The following is a 17,926-nucleotide window of genomic DNA, read 5'->3' as shown; positions in this document are numbered from 1 at the left end:
GCTCTGGCAAGACAGCTAACCATAATGCCTCCTGACCGGAAGTAGTTGCATACTACCATATATTTAAAGGGTAAAAAGCATATAGCTATTCAGCAAATATTTAATCAATTTGTAGGTTATTGTTCTCTAATTAAAAAAAAAAAAACTAGTGCAATAAAGTCAAAGTTTTATTGATTAGTAAACTCTAAAATTAGGATACATTAGATTAACTCAGAGAACCTAATTACAAAAAGTTAGGTGGCAGTTGATGAAAAAAAAATGCCTATATTTGGGTATATTTGCATGTGCTATATTTATAAGAAGCAGCATAGCATAATAGCTAAGAGCATATTTTTGAGCTAGGGTACCTTCGTTCAAATTAAGTCAGCATTATTAGCTCTATTACCAGAAAAACTTACTTAACATTTCCTGCCTGAGGGTTCTCATGTATAAGTGGGGTATAAAATAGTACCCATTTAACATACTTGTTTTAAGGCTGAGTTTATGTACAGAACTATGAAAGTGTTTGTTGTGATGATGATGATGATGGAGCTCACATATATATTCTGGATCATCTAACTTCTTGTGTGTATATTTTAGCCAATATTGATCCAACTTTCACAGCAAGAAAATGGATATAATGAGTTTCTATGAGAATTGAGCATCTATGGATTATTAGCTATGAAATGATGTGGTGCACATTGTTCTAAGCATAGGGAAAGATACTTCTTAGAGGAGAGGGTGGAATGGGAGAGAAAAGAGATAAAATAGATAACCAGAGTTCCAGATTAATCATTTCTTGACAAGGTGTTGGCCAATACAACAGATCAGGAGCTGGAGAACAGAAAGACACCACAACCGAAGAGTACTGACTCTCTCCAAGTTGAATATAAACATTCTTGCTTCAGAAGTTTATAAATCCATATTTTCAAGTTTTGCTGAGTTCAAAACATTCTATAATTTTCATTTTGTATGTGTTTAAGTCCTTGGCAATGTAGAAGTATTCTACTTGATATCCAGATATTTGGTATTTTCTAATTATATTTTTTTAATTGTTGTCTATCTTAAATTCACATTAGTAAGATAATATACTCGCTTCATTTCCTAACATATTTTTATTTTTGTTAATGTTCCATGTGCCCTTAAAATGAATTAGTATGCTTCAGTTGTTGGTACTATGTTCCAGATATAAAAATCTGATCATAATTGTCATTCATAATGAAACTTTTCTTACCCTTACAGATTTGTTGTTTGCTTATTCTGCCTGTGACTAAGAGAAATAGGTTAAAATCTTCCAATATCATTGTGAATTTGAATAGTTCCCCTTTTGGCTTCTGCCCATTTGGTTTATATATTTTGACATTATGTTATTAGGAACATACAGATCTAAAATTTTACATATGTTAGTCAATAACCCTTATATCATTTTGAGATATATCTCTTCACCTTAGTAGTGTTACCTTAAATTCTACTTGTCTGATAATAGTAGAGCCACATGAGTTTTCTTTTGGTTAACATTGTTCAGTTCCTTTGCTTTTTTATTTTTCTTCTGTATCTTCATATTTAAAGCAAGTTGTAAGCAGAATTGTTTTTTGTTTTATTCCCTTTCAAGCTCAGTTTGACAATATTTGCCTTTTAATTAATTATTTAAAACAATTTTATGTAATTATTGACATATTTATGCTTAAGTGTAGCATCTAACTTTCTCTCATGTTGCAAAACTTAGCTTATTACATATTTATACATCTTTTCATTTATCATTCTAGCCATCAATTTATTTCATTTTGTAGGCATATCAAAGAATGTTGTATACTACCATGCACTTCAACCCTAAATACTTAAATGCCTATATATCATTTTTTATTACCTTTATATCTTAATTCTTGTCTATTTATTTGTAAAACAATTTTTTCTTATGACTTGCTAGTTTCATATCTTTTATTATTATTGTTATGGTTCTTATAGACATTACAATCTAAAATTTTGATGTATAAAAGTTACATAAGTTAGGACTTCTGCAATTTTCTCATGACTCAGTGACCTTAGAGAAACTTAACTCAGCGTATCTATTCCTTCTCTGTTTGCTACCTTAATCATTTAATTTTATTTGATACACATTTTAAACACAATAAAACAATTAAAATTGTTTTATATCTAGATTTGCCTATACACTTACCTTTTATGTTGCTCCTTATTCCTTCCTGTTTCTTCATGCTTCTACCTGCAGTTATTCTTCTGATAAAGAACATTCTTTAGTATTTCCTTTATTAAAATTATATCATACATGAGTCATCTCAGCATTTTAAAAAATCTTAAAATGTTTTTATTTCAATTTTTTTCTTTTAGGTAAAATCTTAATTTTACCAGTGATGGATTTGGCTCGTGTATACACTCATTTAACCACCACCTCGATCAAGATATAGAGCATTTCCAGCACCTCCGAAGGTCCCTCTTGCTTCTTTCAGGCCATCACCACATCCATAGGCAACAATTTTCTCATTTATATTATAATGTATTACTTTTGCCCATTCTTGATGGTCATAATAATGGTATCATAGAGTATATAGTTTTTTGGTCCAATTTCTTTCACTTAATGTTTTTACAATTCCTTCCTGCTGTTATATGTATTGAATACATATGGATATAGATATAAATATAGAGGTAAACATAATAGCAAACAATCATTCTTTTTGTGGTATTAGTTTCTTTTAATCTATCCCCAACATTTTATCATTAATATTTTAAACATATATAAGATTGTACAGTGAATAGACATATTCCAGTAGCTAAAATTATATAATTATTAACATTTTGTCGAATTTGTTGTATTGTATACATATCCTTCTCTCTAGCCACCTATCAATATGCCTTATTAAGTTTCAGACAACTGCATATCCCACTTCAAAATGTCTCAGGAGTCATATTATTAATCAGAATTTAATATTTGTTTAAAGTTCTTTTTTCAGGTAAATCTTACATAGTGTAAAATACACAAATTTAAAGTATACTAAATTAATGAATTTTAATTGCTAATGAATACCACGATTTGCTTATCTATTTTTGTGTTGGTGGATAGTTGGTTATTTCTAGTTTAAGATTATTGTAAGTAACATTATTATGAAGATTACTGTACAAATCTCTCTGTGGAAAGCTCTGTTAATTCCTCTTGGAGAAGTGCCTGGAATTGGAATTGCTGGTTTAGAATATATGTATGTTGAAATTTATTTTAAAAAACAGCAAGGTTGTGTAGACCCACAACCTAATAATTAAGTCTTTTCAACTCTCTCTCCTGCATGAGCACATGTATAAACACTCACCACATATGCCTAAACACATACACATACAGATTTTATAATGAACTGCTATCAGCAAAACTCTCAAATGGAATGCTATAATCCATCACAATACTCCTTCTTTCCTGGAACTCAGCATCATTTTCACACTCTGAAAAACTTTAAATTTTATTTTAGGTCCCCTATTATCATGCTTTATACCCTGATCCCCTGTTTTCCCCTAGAGTAGAATAATACTGCTTTTTGAAAAATAAACTACCCTATTTGATATTTGTACATTTCTCAGAAGTATGATGTTTTGATCTTTCATCATTTAAACATATTGATTTTTCTAATGATTTCCTGTCATCTTCCATCTCAGTTTCTAAACCACTCTTTCCTCCCTTATGATTTTCATTCTTACAGTGATTAATAAGTCCATTTTTAAAGATATGGAGAAAAGAGCTCTTCTCAGTAGGCTTATTTTCTTTCAACCTTGAGTGTATTATTACCTTGAGTGTTTCAGAGATAGTACATTAATAATTTACTTCAGAAAAGTCTACACCCAAGAGGATTTGAAGTGGCCTAACAAACAAATATAAAGCAAAACAGAATAATTAAAAATAAAAACAGATCTTAGACAATCAACAAGGTACATAAGAAATAAGTATTAACAGCAGGGTGGCTCTTAGTTTGCTAAATGTCTCCTGGAAATTAAAGCAGGATTGGGAAACATACAGGGTAACATAACTAGCTAACAAAACCCCAAAATTTGTCTATTCATGTATCTAAGACAGCCTTGTTCATGGCACAAGAGTTTACTGTGCTGATATTTGTTATTGTTGGATGAATTGCCAGTTTCATGCTTGAGATCCCAGAGAAAAGGAGGACGATGTTCTTACTCAGTTATCAATGGCCTCCAATCAGATATTACTCTTTGTCCTAAAGAAAATCAGTGCATGTGTGGGCAACAGAGTTTTACATATAGAGTTAATAGTCTTCTTATAAAATATGTTCGATGGTTTTCAGTCACATGGAAGAGACCTAAATTCTTGGACATTCACCATGGAACAAGAAACTTAATTTGAAAACATTCATGAAACATACAAGGAACTGAAATCCTCATTGCCTTTTGGATCTTGGTATAGGTCCTCTTGTTGTTAATCTAAGAGCATCCTGAAGGACCTGGCAGGAAATTTAAGCTGCCATAATCACTACCAAAGAATTGAATGTTCTGACATAGGAGAGGGCATTTAAGCATGCTAAAGTATTTACTAAATAATCTTTCTTCATGATAGAGTTGTACATAGTCATAATGTCATGAACTGCTGATCCTGAGAAAAGCAATCAAAGGATTCATCTATTTCTTAAGATTACTCCTGGTCACAGGTTGTACATTATGCACATAAAAACAAGGAACACAGAAAGTGCTTGTAGGTCTCAAAAAATGGACAGCTTGCATAGCAAAGAATATTATGAATAAAATATATTAAATTCTCTCTAAATTTCAGACACAATTATCACCAGTTGAACAAAGAAAGATAATTTAGCTAATCAAGCTAAATTTTTAGCTCCTGGCATAACAGAACTTCTGTGGGGGAAAAGGCACTTACTACAATTCCTTAGTAACACACTTAGGGATAAATAATTTAAAATAAATCAATATTTGCAAAAAAACCCTGAAATTTCAATGAAAGCTCACCAAAGTAAAAGGGATTCAATATGGCTTATATATTACCTCCTTTTTTCTTTTTTTTTCCATGATCTGGCTCATAGCAGGGTCTAACAAATGTTAGCTCCTTCTCATTCCCCATTTACTTTCAATTCAGCACAGAAAGTTTGAGCACAGAACATTTTTTTCCCCCAAATATTGCAAATATAAAATTTCTTTATATATTCTCTATACACAGCATCTCAAATAGGCCTATTCTGAATCTGCACTGTTAAATGAGGCCCAATATTCACTGCCTATTTCCTGCATCCCCTTAGGTAATGGATTCAGTAAATGTCTAAACAGAGACAACCTATGTACATTCAGCACTTTGCCTTAAGATAATCTGATTTAAAACTCAGTTTGTAAGCAATTATATCACCTGTAAAAGGGAGCAAATACAGAATAAAGACAACAATTCTTTATTCATGTCTAGTTTCCTATAAAGGATTTTATACTAATGGGATCCTTCAACAAAAAAATAAGAGAGGCAGGGGTAATTTAGATGAGAACAGAGTTTCTAATAGTCCAAAGTGGTTTCCTGATGGCAATTTAACATAAATTTCTACAACAAGACATTTCAAAATTATGTTTCTAGAAGATGAATCCGAGTTCTGGTAAAATTAAAACATTACCTAATTACTCCTTGAGAATGTCCTGAATTATAAATGTCAGTTTTGTAGAACTGGGTGGAAGAGTGAAAATATATGGTTTATATGCCTGAATATTATATTTTAACATGTTCTCACATTAATAGTATGTCTCAGAAGAGTTTGTTTAATCTTCTTAAGAGTATTAACTCTTATAACTGCATAAATATCAACATTAAACATATTCATTATAATAAAATCAGAGGTAAGAAATAACAGGAGATTAATAACTAAAATGGTTACTGTTATACACCTTTTAACAAGATATTTTAAAATCAGAGATACCACCATAATTGGAGGAATAATATAATGTCATCTCTCTCAATCTTTTTCTATTCATAAACTTCATTGCCTGTAGTTACTAATTCCTAAGTCATGAAATAAAGTTATCAAACTGAGGAGTCTGTGAGTCTGAACACATCAACCTTCCTACCTCTCCTTCTTGAAATAACTTTTCATATTGTCATTGCTTGAGTTATCTAAGTATTTTCTTAAGTTTCCATTTTACTTATTCTGAGAATATCTTATTGACAGCTCAACTACATGGCAATTTAGGAAAGAAAAAAGAGTGCAGGAAAAATTACCATGACTTGCAACATATATAATTGCAAGATACTGTGTATTTATATCATTGTAAAATACCATGTGCATTAAAATGAATCTGACAATTTACTATATTCTCTTTTCACTTGATATTGTCATTTCTATCTAATCAACCAAAAATGATTTTACTATAGTTCTATTCACTCTGAGAGCTAAGGAATAATTTTCAGAAACTCAAAGTACCTTGGATATACATCTTCATTATTTGTGACTTAGAAGCATATTGATATTCTCACAACTTCTATGGATTTGCTCTTGTTAGCAATTGTTGCAGACACCTTGTAATCAATACAAATAAAACCATCATGATTTCAAATAAAATTGGTCTTATAATTGCTAATTTGTGTCGTTTCTGCAATGACACACATACACAAATATGCTACTTATATAAGAATGTGAATAAACAATTGTATATGCATACAGATATATTAATTTATATATTTACATTTACATGTGTTTTTTTTTTTAATTGGAGTAAATTGCTTTACAATGTTGTGTTAGTTTCTGCTGTACAATGAAATGAGTCAGCTATATGTATACCTATATCCCCTCCCTCTAGGACCTCCCTCCCAAACCTCCATCCCATCCATCTAGGTCATCACAGAGCATGAAGCTGAGCTCCCTGTGCTATACAGCAGGTTCCCACTAGTTATCTATTTTACACATGGTAGTGTATTTATGTCAAACCTAATTTCTAATGCTATAATTTCAGTTTCTTGCAAACAACCCTCCCCTTCCCCCCATGTCCATATGTCCGTTCTCTATGTCTACATCTCTATTCCTGCCCTACAAATATGTTCATCTGTTCTATTTTTGTAAATTCCACATATATGCGTTAATATACGATTTTTGTTTTTCTCTTTCTGGCTTACTTCACTCTGTATAACAGACTCTAGGTCGATCCACATCTCTAGAAATGACCTAATTTTGTTTCTTTTTATGGCTGAGTAATATTCCATTGTATATGTGTACCACATCTTCTTTATCCATTCATCTATTGTTAGACATTTAGGTTTCCATGTCCTGGCTATTGTAAATAGTGCTGCAATGAACATTGGGGTACATGTGTCCTTTTGAATTATGTTTTTCTCAGCATATATGCCCAGTAGTGGGATTGCTGGGTCTTATGGTAGTTCTATTTTTAGTTTTTTAAGGAACCTCCATACTGACCTCCATAGTGGCTGTATCAATTTACATTCCCACCAACAGGGCAAGAAGGTTCCCTTTTCTCCACACCCTCTCCAGCATTTATGTTTGTAGATTTTTTGATGATGGCCATTCTGACCAGTGTGAGGTGATACATTACAGTAGTTTTGATTTACATTTCTCTAATAATTAGTGATGTTGAGCATCTTTTCATGTGCCTCTTGGCCATCTGTATGTCTTCTTTGGTGAAATGTCTATTTAGGTCTCCTGCCCATTTTTTAATTGGGTTGTTTGTGTTTTTGATATTGAGCTGCATGAGCTGCTTGTAAATTTTGGAGATTAATCCTTTGTCCTTTGATTTGTTTGCAAATATTTTCTCCCATTCTGAGGGTTGTCTTTTCATTTTGTTTATGGTTTCCTTTGCTGTGCAAAAGCTTTTAAGTTTCATTAGGGCCCATTTGTGTATTTTTGTTTTTATTTTCATTACTCTAAGAGGTAGGTCAAAAAAGATCTTGCTGTGGTTTATGTGAAAGAGTGTTTTTCCTTTGTTTTCCCCTAAGAGTTTTATAGTGTCCAGCCTTACACTTAGGTCTTTAACCAATTTGGAGTTTATTTTTGTATATAGTGTTATGGAGTGTTCTAATTTCATTCTATTATATGTAGCTATCCAATTTTCCCAGCACCAGTTTTTGAAGAGGCTGTCTTTTCTCCATTGTATGCTCTTACTGCTTTTGTCATAAATTAGGTCACCACATGTGTGTGGGTTTATCCCTGGGCTTTCTATCCTGTACCTTTGATCTATATTTCTGTTTTTGTGCCAATACTTGATTACTATAGTTTTGTAGTATAGTTTGAAGCTGGGGAGTCTGATTCCTCCAGCTCCATTTTTCTTTCTCAATATTGCTTTGGCTATTCAGAGTCTTTTGTGTTTCCATACAAATTGTAAAATTTTTTGTTCTAATTCTGTGAAGAATGTCATTGATAGTTTGATAGGGATTGCATTGAATCTGTAGATTGCTTTGGGTAGTATAGTCATTTTCAAAATGTTGATTCTTCCAATCCAAGAACATGGTATATTTCTCCCCCTGTTTATGTCAACTTTGATTTCTTTCATCAGTGTTTTATAGTTTTCTGAGTACAGGTCTTTTGCCTCCTTAGGTAGGTTTATTCCTAGGTATTAATAACTGACTATATAAACACATGTAATTAAAACATAAATGATGGTAAAAACACTTATATATGAACTTATATACAAAAGTAAAACTTTTTAAACCAATTGGATGAGGTGGCAAGAAAAAGAGTGACACCTACTAATATACACAACAATAATTCTCTTACTACTACTATTATTTTATCAAAAAAAATTAATCAATAAATAGTATCAACTCAATATATAATGCATTTTTAATGAACTCTTTACATAGTTGGACATGCATTTAATCAGTTTTCTAAGAATCAATCATTTAAATGTTAAAAATGTATCTATTAAACTGAAAAATTAAATAATTGACTGGCCATATTTATACAGAGTTAATACACTCAAAATTTCTCCTTACATAAAAACATTTGTTTAATAAATGAACAGATTAGTAGACAAAAGATTTGCCTTAGTTACAAATGGTTTACTTATAGAAAAATTAATTTTCTTTAAAACTTCAGGAAACTAAATTAATTATGTTATTTTTTATTTTCAGCATTATTTACTAACATGTACACATAGCTAATTGATTTGTCATTATTCTTTTTCTATTTTTCTTTTTTCCATTTTTTTTTAACATCTTTATTGGAGTATAATTGATTTACATTGTTGTGTTAGTTTCTGCTGTATAACGAAGTGAATCAACTATAAGTATACATATATCCCCATATCCCCTCCCTCTTGCATCTCCCTCCCACCCTCCTTATCCCACCCCCCTAGGTGGTCACAAAGCACTGAGCTGATCTCCCTGTGCTATGCAGCTGCTTCCCACTAGCTATCTATTTTACATTTGGTAGTGTATATATATCGATGAAAGTCTTTCACTTTGTCCCAGCTTACCATTTCCCATGCCCGTGTACTCAAGTGCATTCTCTACGTCTGCATCTTTATTCCTGTCCTACCCCTAGGTTCTTCACTTTTTTTTTTTTTAGCTTCCATATATATGTATTAGCATATAGTATTTGTTTTTCACTTTCTGACTTACTTCATTCTATATGACAGACTCTAGGTCCAACCACCTCACTGCAAATAACTGTTTCGTTTCTTTTTATGGCTTAGTAATATTCCATTGTATATATGTGCAACAACTTCTTTATTCATTCATCTGTTGATGTACACTTAGTTTGCTTCCATGTCCTGGCTATTGTAAATAGTGCTGCAGTGAACATTGTGGTACATGACTCTTTTTGAATTATGGTTTTCTCAGGGTATATGCCCAGGAGTGGGATTGCTGGGTCGTATGGTAGTTCTATTTTTAGTTTTTTAAGGAACCTCCATACTGTTCTCCATAGGGGCTGTATCAATTTACATTCCCACCAACAGTGCAAGAGGGTTCCCTTTTCTCCACACCCTCTCTAGCATTTACTGTTTGTAGATTTCTTGATGATGGACATTCTGATCGGTGTGAGGTGATACCTCATTGTAGTTTTGATTTGCATTTCTCTAAAGATTAGTGATGTTGAGCATTCTTTCATGTGTTTGTTGGCAATCCGTATATCTTCTTTTGAGAAATGTCTATTTAGGTCTTCTGCCCATTTTTGGATTGGGTTGTTTGTTTTTTTTGATATTGAGCTGCATGAGCTGCTTGTATATTTTGGAGATTAATCCTTTGTCAGTTGCTTCATTTGCAAATATTTTCTCCCATTATGAGGGTTGTCTTTTCATCTTGTTTATGGTTTCTATGCTGTGCAAAAACTTTTATGTTTCATTAGATCCCATTTGTTTATTTTTGTTTTTATTTCCATTTCTCTAGGAGGTGGGTCAAATAGGATCTTACTGTGATTTATGTCATAGAGTGTTCTGCCTATGTTTTCCTCTAAGAGTTTTATGCGCCTGACCTTACATTAGGACTTTAATCCATATGGAGTTTACTGTGTATGGTGTTATAGAGTGTTCTAATTTCATTCTTTTATGTGTAGTTGTCCAGTTTTCCCAGCACCACTTATTGAAGAGACTGTCTTTTCTCCATTGTGTATCCTTGCTTCTTTTGTCATAGATTAGTTGACCACAGGTGCGTGGGTTTATCTCTGGGCTTTCTATCCTGTTCCATTGATCTATGTTTCTGTTTTTGTGCCAGTATCATATTGTCTTGATTACTGTAGCTTTGTAGTATAGTCTGAAGTCAGGGAGCCTGATTCCTCCAGCTCTGTTTTTCTTTCTCAAGATTGCTTTGGCTATTCGGGGTCTTCTGTACTTCCATGCAAATTGTGAAATTTTTTGTTCTAGTTCTGTGAAAAATGCCATTGGTAGTTTGATAGGGATTGCATTGAATCTGTAGATTGGTTTGGGTAGTAGAGTCATTTTCACAATGTTCATTCTTCCAATCCAAGAACATGGTATATCTCTCCATCTGTTTGTATCATCTTTAGTTTCTTTCATGAGTGTCTTATAGTTTTCTGCAGACAGGTCTTTTGTCTCCTTAGGTAGGTTTATTCCTAGGTACTTTATTATTTTTTTTGCAATGGTAAATGGGAATATTTCCTTAATTTCTCTTTCAGATTTTTCATCATTAGTGTATAGGAATGCAAGAGAATTCTGACATTAATTTTGTATCCTGCTACTTTACCAAATTCATTGATTAGCTCTAGTAGTTTTCTGGTAGCATCTTTAGGATTCTCTATGTATAGTATCATGTCATCTGCAAACAGTGACAATTTTACTTCTTCTTTTCCAATTTGGATTCCTTTTATTTCTTTTTCTTCTCTGATTGGTTTGGCTAAAACTTCCAAAACTATGTGGAATAATAGTTGTGAGAGTGGGCAACCTGGTCCTGTTCCTGATCTTAGTGGAAATGGTTTCATTTTTTCACCATTGAGAACGATGTTGCCTGTGGGTTTGTCATATACGGCCTTTATTATGTTAAAGTAAGTTTCCTCTATGCCTACTTTCTAGAGGGTTTTTATCATAAAAGGGTGTTGAATTTTGTTGAAATCTTTTTCTGCAGCTAAAGAGATTATCATATGCTTTTTCTCCTTCAATTTGTTAATATGGCTTATCACATTGGTTGGTTTGCATATACTGGAGAATCCTTGCATTCCTGGCATAAATCCCACTTGATCATGGCCTATGATCCTTTTAATGTGCTGTTGGATTTTGTTTGCTAGTATTTTGTTGAGTATTTTTGCATCTATGTTCATCAGTGATATTGGCCTGTAGTTATCTTTCTTTGTGACATCTTTGTCTGGTTTGGTATCAGGGTGATGGTGGCCTTGTAGAATGTGTTTGGGAGTGTTCCTCCCTCTGCTATTTTTTGGAAGAGTTTGAGAAGGATAGGTGTTAGCTCTTCTCTATATGTTTGATAAAATTCACCTATGAAGCCATCTGGTCCTGGGCTTTTGTGTGTTGGAAGATTTTTAATCACAGTTTCAATTTCAGTGCTTGTGATTGGTCTGTTTATATTTTCTATTTCTTCCTGGTTCAGTCTCAGAAGGTTGTGCTTTTCTAAGAATTTGTCCTTTTCTTTCAGGTTGTCCACTCTATTGGCATATAGTTGCTTGTAGTAATCTCTCTTGATCCTTTGTATTTCTTCAGGGTCAGTTGTTACTTCTCATTTTTCATGTCTAATTCTGTTGATTTGAGTCTTTTCCCTTTTTTTTTTGATGAGTCTGGCTAATGGTTTATCAATTTTGTTTATCTTCTCAAAGAACCAGCTTTTAGTTTTATTGATCTTTCCTATTGTTTCCTTAATTTCTTTTTCATTTATTTCTGTTCTGAGATTTATGATTTCTTTCCTTCTGCAAACTTTGGTGTTTTTTTTAATTCTTCTTTTTCTAATTGCTTTAAGTGTAAGGTTAGGTTGTTTAATTGAGGTTTTTCTTGTTTCTTGTGGTAGGATTTTATTGCTACTAACTTCCCTCTTAGAACTGATTTTGCTGCATCCCATAGGTTTTGGGTCATCATGTTTTGATTGTCATTTGTTTTTAGGTATTTTTTGATTTCCTCTTTGATTTCTTCAGTGATCTCTTGGTTATTTAGTAGTGTATTGTTTAGCCTCCATGTGTTTATATATTTTACAGGTTTTTTTTTTCCTGTAATTGATATCTAGTGTCATAGGGTTGTGTTCAGAATAGATACTTGATATGATTTCAATTTTCTTAAATTTACCAAGGCTTGATTTTTGACCCAAGATATGACCTATCCTAGAGAATGTTCCATGACACTTGAGAAGAAAGTGCATTCTGTTGTTTTTGGATGGAATGTTCTATAAATATCAATTAAGTCCATCTTGTTTAATGTGTCATTTAAAGGTGTGTTTCCTTGTTGTTTTTCATTTTGGATGATCTGTCCATTGGTGAAAGTGGGGTGTTAAAGTCCCCTACTATTATTATTATTTTTTTATTTATTTATTTTAGGCTGTGTTGGGTCTTCGTTGCTGCACACAGGTTTTCTCTAGTTGCAGCAAGTAGGGACTACTCTTCGTTGAGGTGCACAGGCTTCTCATTGCTGTGACTTCTCTTGTTGTGGATCAGGGGCTCTAGACACATGGGCTTTAGTAGTTGTGGCACACAGGTTCAGTAGTTGTGGCTTGAGGGCTCTAGAGTGCAGGCTCAGTAGTTGTGGCTCACAGGCTTGCTTGGTCCGTGGCATGTGGGACCAGGGCTCGAACCCGTGTCCTCTGTATTGGCAGGTGGATTCTTAATCACTGCACCACCAGGGAAGCCCCCCTACTATTATTGTATTACTGTCAACTTCCCCTTTTATGGCTGTTAGCATTTGCCTTATGTATTGAGGTGCTCCTATGTTGGGTGCATAAATATTTACAATTTTTATATCTTCTTCTTGGATTGATCCCTTGATCATTATGTAGTGTCCTCTTTGTCTCTTGTAATAGTCTTTGTTTTAAAGTCTATTTTGTCTGATATGACAATTGCTATTCCAGCTTTCTTTTGATTTCCATTTGCAACTAATATCTTTTTCCATTCTCTCACTTTCAGTCTGTATGTGTCCCTAAGTCTGAAGTGGGTCACTTGTAGACAGCATATATACAGGTCTTGTTTTTGTATCCATTCAGCCAATCTATGTCTTTTGGTTGGAGCACTTAAACCATTTACATTTAAGGTAATTATCGATATGTATGTTCCTATTACCATTTTCTTAATTGTTTTGGGTTTGTTATTGTAGGCCTTTTCTTTCTCTTGTGTTTCCTGCCTAGAGAAGTTCCTTTAGTATTTGTTTTGAAGCTTGTTTGGTGGTGCTGAATTCTCTTAGCTTTTGCTTGTCTGTAAAGTTTTTAATTTCTCCATCAAACTGAATGAGATCCTAGCTGGGTAGAGTAATCTTGGTTGAAGGTTTTTCCCTTTCATCACTTTAAATATGTCCTGCCATTCCCTTCTGGCTTGCAGAGTTTCTGCTGAAAGATCAGCTGGTAACCTTATGGGGATTCCCTTGTATGTTATTTGTTGCTTTTCCCTTGCTGCTTTTAATCTTTTCTCTTTGTATTTAATTTTTGATAGTTTGATTAAGATGTGTCTTGGTGTGTTTCTCCTTGGTTTTATCCTGTACGGGACTCTCTGCACTTCCTGGACTTGATTGACTATTTCCTTTCCCATATTAGGGAAGTTTTCAACTATAATCTCTTCAAATATTTTCTCAGTCCCTTTTTTTTCCTCTTCTTCTTCTGGGACCCCTATAATTTGAATGTTCATGCATTTAATATTGTCCCAGAGGTCTCTGAGACTGTCTTCAATTCTTTTCATTCTTTTTTCTTTATTCTGATCTGTGGTAGTTATTTCCACTATTTATCTTCCAGGTCACTTATTCATTCTTCTGCCTCAGTTATTCTGCTATTGATTCCTTCTAGAGAATCTTTAGTTTCATTTATTGCATTGTTCATCATTGTTTGTTTGCTCTTTAGTTTTTCTAGGTCCTTGTTAAACGTTTCTTGTATTTTCTCCATTCTATTTCCAAGTTTTTGGATCATCTTTACTATCATTACTCTGAATTCTTTTTCAGGTAGACTGCCTATTTCCTCTTCATTTGTTTGTTTTGGTGAGTTTTTACTTTGCTCCTTTATCTTCTGTGTATTTCTCTGTCTTCTCATTTTGCTTAACTTACTGTGTTTGCAGTCTCCTTTTCACAGGCTGCAGGTTCGTAGTTCCCATTGTTTTTAGTGTCTGCCCCCAGTGGGTAAGGTTGGTTCAGTGGGTTGTGTAAGCTCCCTGGTGGAAGGTACTGGTGCCTGTGTTCTTGTGGATGAGGCTGGATCTTGTCTTTCTCATGTGCAGGACCATATCTTGTCGTTTGTTTAGTGGTGTCTGTGAACTTATTATGATTTTAGGTAGCTTCTCTGCTAATGGGTGGGGTTGTGTTCCTGTTTTGCAATATTTTTGGCATGGGGTATTCAGCACTGGACCTTGCTGTTCATTGAGTGGAGCTAGGTCTTAACATTGAAATGGAGATCTCTGGGAGAGCTCTCGTTGATTGATATTACCTGGGGCTGGGAGGTCTCTGGTGGTCCAATGTCCTGAACTCAGTTCTCCCACTCAGAGGCTCAGGCCTGACACCCAGCTGGAGCACCAACACTCTGTCAGCTGAAAACTGTGCTCCTGCTATTGTGCTGGCTGGTCCTATTCTGTCCTTTTTCCTGTCTTCTTTATCTCCATGACCTTCTGGGCAAGGGGGAGAGCAACGCTACTTCAGTGTGAGGAGCACCAAGGTGCTGGCTCTGCTGGCCATGCTGCTGCTTGCTGTCATTATTCTTGATCTGGTACAGGGGTCATCAGCCCATGGCCTGGGATTTATGTTAACGTCACACCTCAAGCAAATCACCTTTTGTCCTCTCAAATTTAATATGCACAATTTAACATGTATTTTCTATCTCATTTTTCCCTATGAAGTCATAGTCAAATTTTTGTGGTAAATAGATCACCACACATAGATTAAACATTACCTTCTACCTTGTCTTCATGTAAATAGATGAGCAACAACCTGATACTGTCTTCCTCAATTAACATCCCCTTTTCCTGTTATTGAAGCATCATTTAATTGTGCATACAATACCATAAATGTACCTCAGAAAATACAGACCTTCAAGAATAGTAAAAAAAAAATCTTAATAACATTTCTGTATCTATCCATCCATCTATATGTGTATATCACCACAGTTGCCCACATTTCCTATTTCAAGTGTGAGGATTGGTCATAAGTGACCATGTTGAAAATATTTTCATGTCCTTTAAGATATATCAGAATTAAAAGGTTCTCTGCTTCAATTATTTATAGGTATTTTTTAAATGAATAAATAAATGAATACATGATTTAACATTCAGAAGAATATTACCTGTTAGATTTCATGCTCCATGGGATAAGAAACATTTCTCTCACACGTTGAATAGCACAATGTCATCACTTGATAGGATTTCTGGTATAAATAGTAAGGAATTAACTAGGTTTAGCATTTTTAATCTACCTACTATTCAGTATGTCCATAAATTAATGGGACTACATTTAAAAAACAAGTAGAAAATTATGCTTCTAAATATACAGTAGTAAAATCCCCAATACCTAATACAATTCCCTAAAAGAAATATTGACATATAATAAATGTTCAACAAATGAGCAATAGTTTGTTGAATCTAACTATTTCCTCCTCTGTTTACACATTTATCTCCCTGGTAACACTTTTTTTTTTTCAAAATATTTTATCACTTCTCTTTGGAATTATTTTTAGAGCTATATTATTTCTTTAATTATGTGACTACTTACAGAACACTAGAATAATTTACTACCAATGGATAGCTATCCATCTGTCTACCACTATCTAGCTAGTTAGCTATATATAAACCTATCTAGCTATCTATAAATCTATCATCTACTACCAATGGATATCTATCCATCTGTCTACCACTATCTATCTATCTAGCTATAAATCTATCTATAAATCTAGCTATCTATAAATCTATCATCTATCTATGCATCTATGTCTATAATGTTATGAGAAATGCTTATCTGGAAATGTAGTTTTTGTGTCTATTATATAGTATTGTGTCATAATAGCATATATTACATGAATTGCCCCCATTTCAGATTGGAATAATAACATCAATTGAGATACATTTGTATAGCAGGGTAAATATAAATAACAGAAAAGAGAAGTATGAACAGAAACATTTAAACCTACATATGCATACATATATATATACAATGTTGCTTATCATTCTGTACTTCACAAAATTGTTTCTGACGTCTCACATAGATAATTAAGCCAATAGAATATATCATGTTTTATATATAGACACATTAAACATTCAAAATAAATATTTCATTATACAAATTAAAAAAATAATGTTAATACATTAGGAAGTATTTAATTGATAGATATCTAAAATTATTGGAGAGTTCTGGGTATTTAAGGGGAAAAACTATTAGGACTTTAAATACTAATGACTACTTGATTCAACACCAGAACAATATTTAATATTCTATTTATCTTTCTAAATTAGAGAAGAGTGACAGAGAAAAATACAGTGATATTTACAAATCCTTTTAAAAAAGGTCATGTTTACTGAGATTTTTTAGTTATATTTTTGTGATTTATAACAGCAATACAGACTTGAAAAATTTCAAAATCTGAAGCTTCTTTAGGATCATGGTAAGTACCCCCTTTCCTGCTCATCATCTAACTTTGCCCCTCATTAATATCAAATGGATTATAGTTCACTTTTATTTTTCACCAGAAGATTGTATTCATCAAAAGTTGATTATTTTATAACTGTTTTATCTTTATAATAGAAAACTAAAGTTATCTCTGTACTCAAAAGAAAAAGAAAGAGAATTTGATTCAAAGGATCCTGATTTTTCAATCATTTTACCTATTGAATGTAATCATTGAAAAGGTCATTAAATCAAAAGTAATCATTGAAAAGGTAACTAAACTCAATGTCCATTTAAAGCAAGGGCCCATGGCCTGTTTCGAATACATTGCCCACTTCGGCTACAAGGACCTTGAATTAAAATATTTATGCCTGAGAGAGAAGTCTAAGGAAAATTAACCATGGGCTAATCCATTGAACAACATGATTTCAAGGATAAATTGCATCAGTTAACTGAGAATCCAATAAAACATATTTGCTGGAATCAGATTATATATTGGATGGACTCATATACAGATTTGCTATTTATATAAAAACTAGAAACACAAAATATCGGTAAACTTAGTTTACACCACTGATGCGACATCATATAGAAATTAATAGTAATTTTCCAGCAAGGAACAAGTGAGTATGGTCTCTGTTCTACCTTTGTGAAATATGTTCCTGGGTGAGCCACTCTTTGTCATTCTTTCCTTAGTGTGTTTTAATGACTTTAGCCTGTCTTAAAATTTACAATTAGCATAATGATTTCTTTACTAGTTCTTCTCGCTACTGTT

Source organism: Balaenoptera musculus, chromosome 2 (genome assembly GCF_009873245.2).
Source record: "Balaenoptera musculus isolate JJ_BM4_2016_0621 chromosome 2, mBalMus1.pri.v3, whole genome shotgun sequence".
Classification (NCBI taxonomy): domain Eukaryota; kingdom Metazoa; phylum Chordata; class Mammalia; order Artiodactyla; family Balaenopteridae; genus Balaenoptera; species Balaenoptera musculus.
This window is presented reverse-complemented; position numbering follows the sequence as displayed.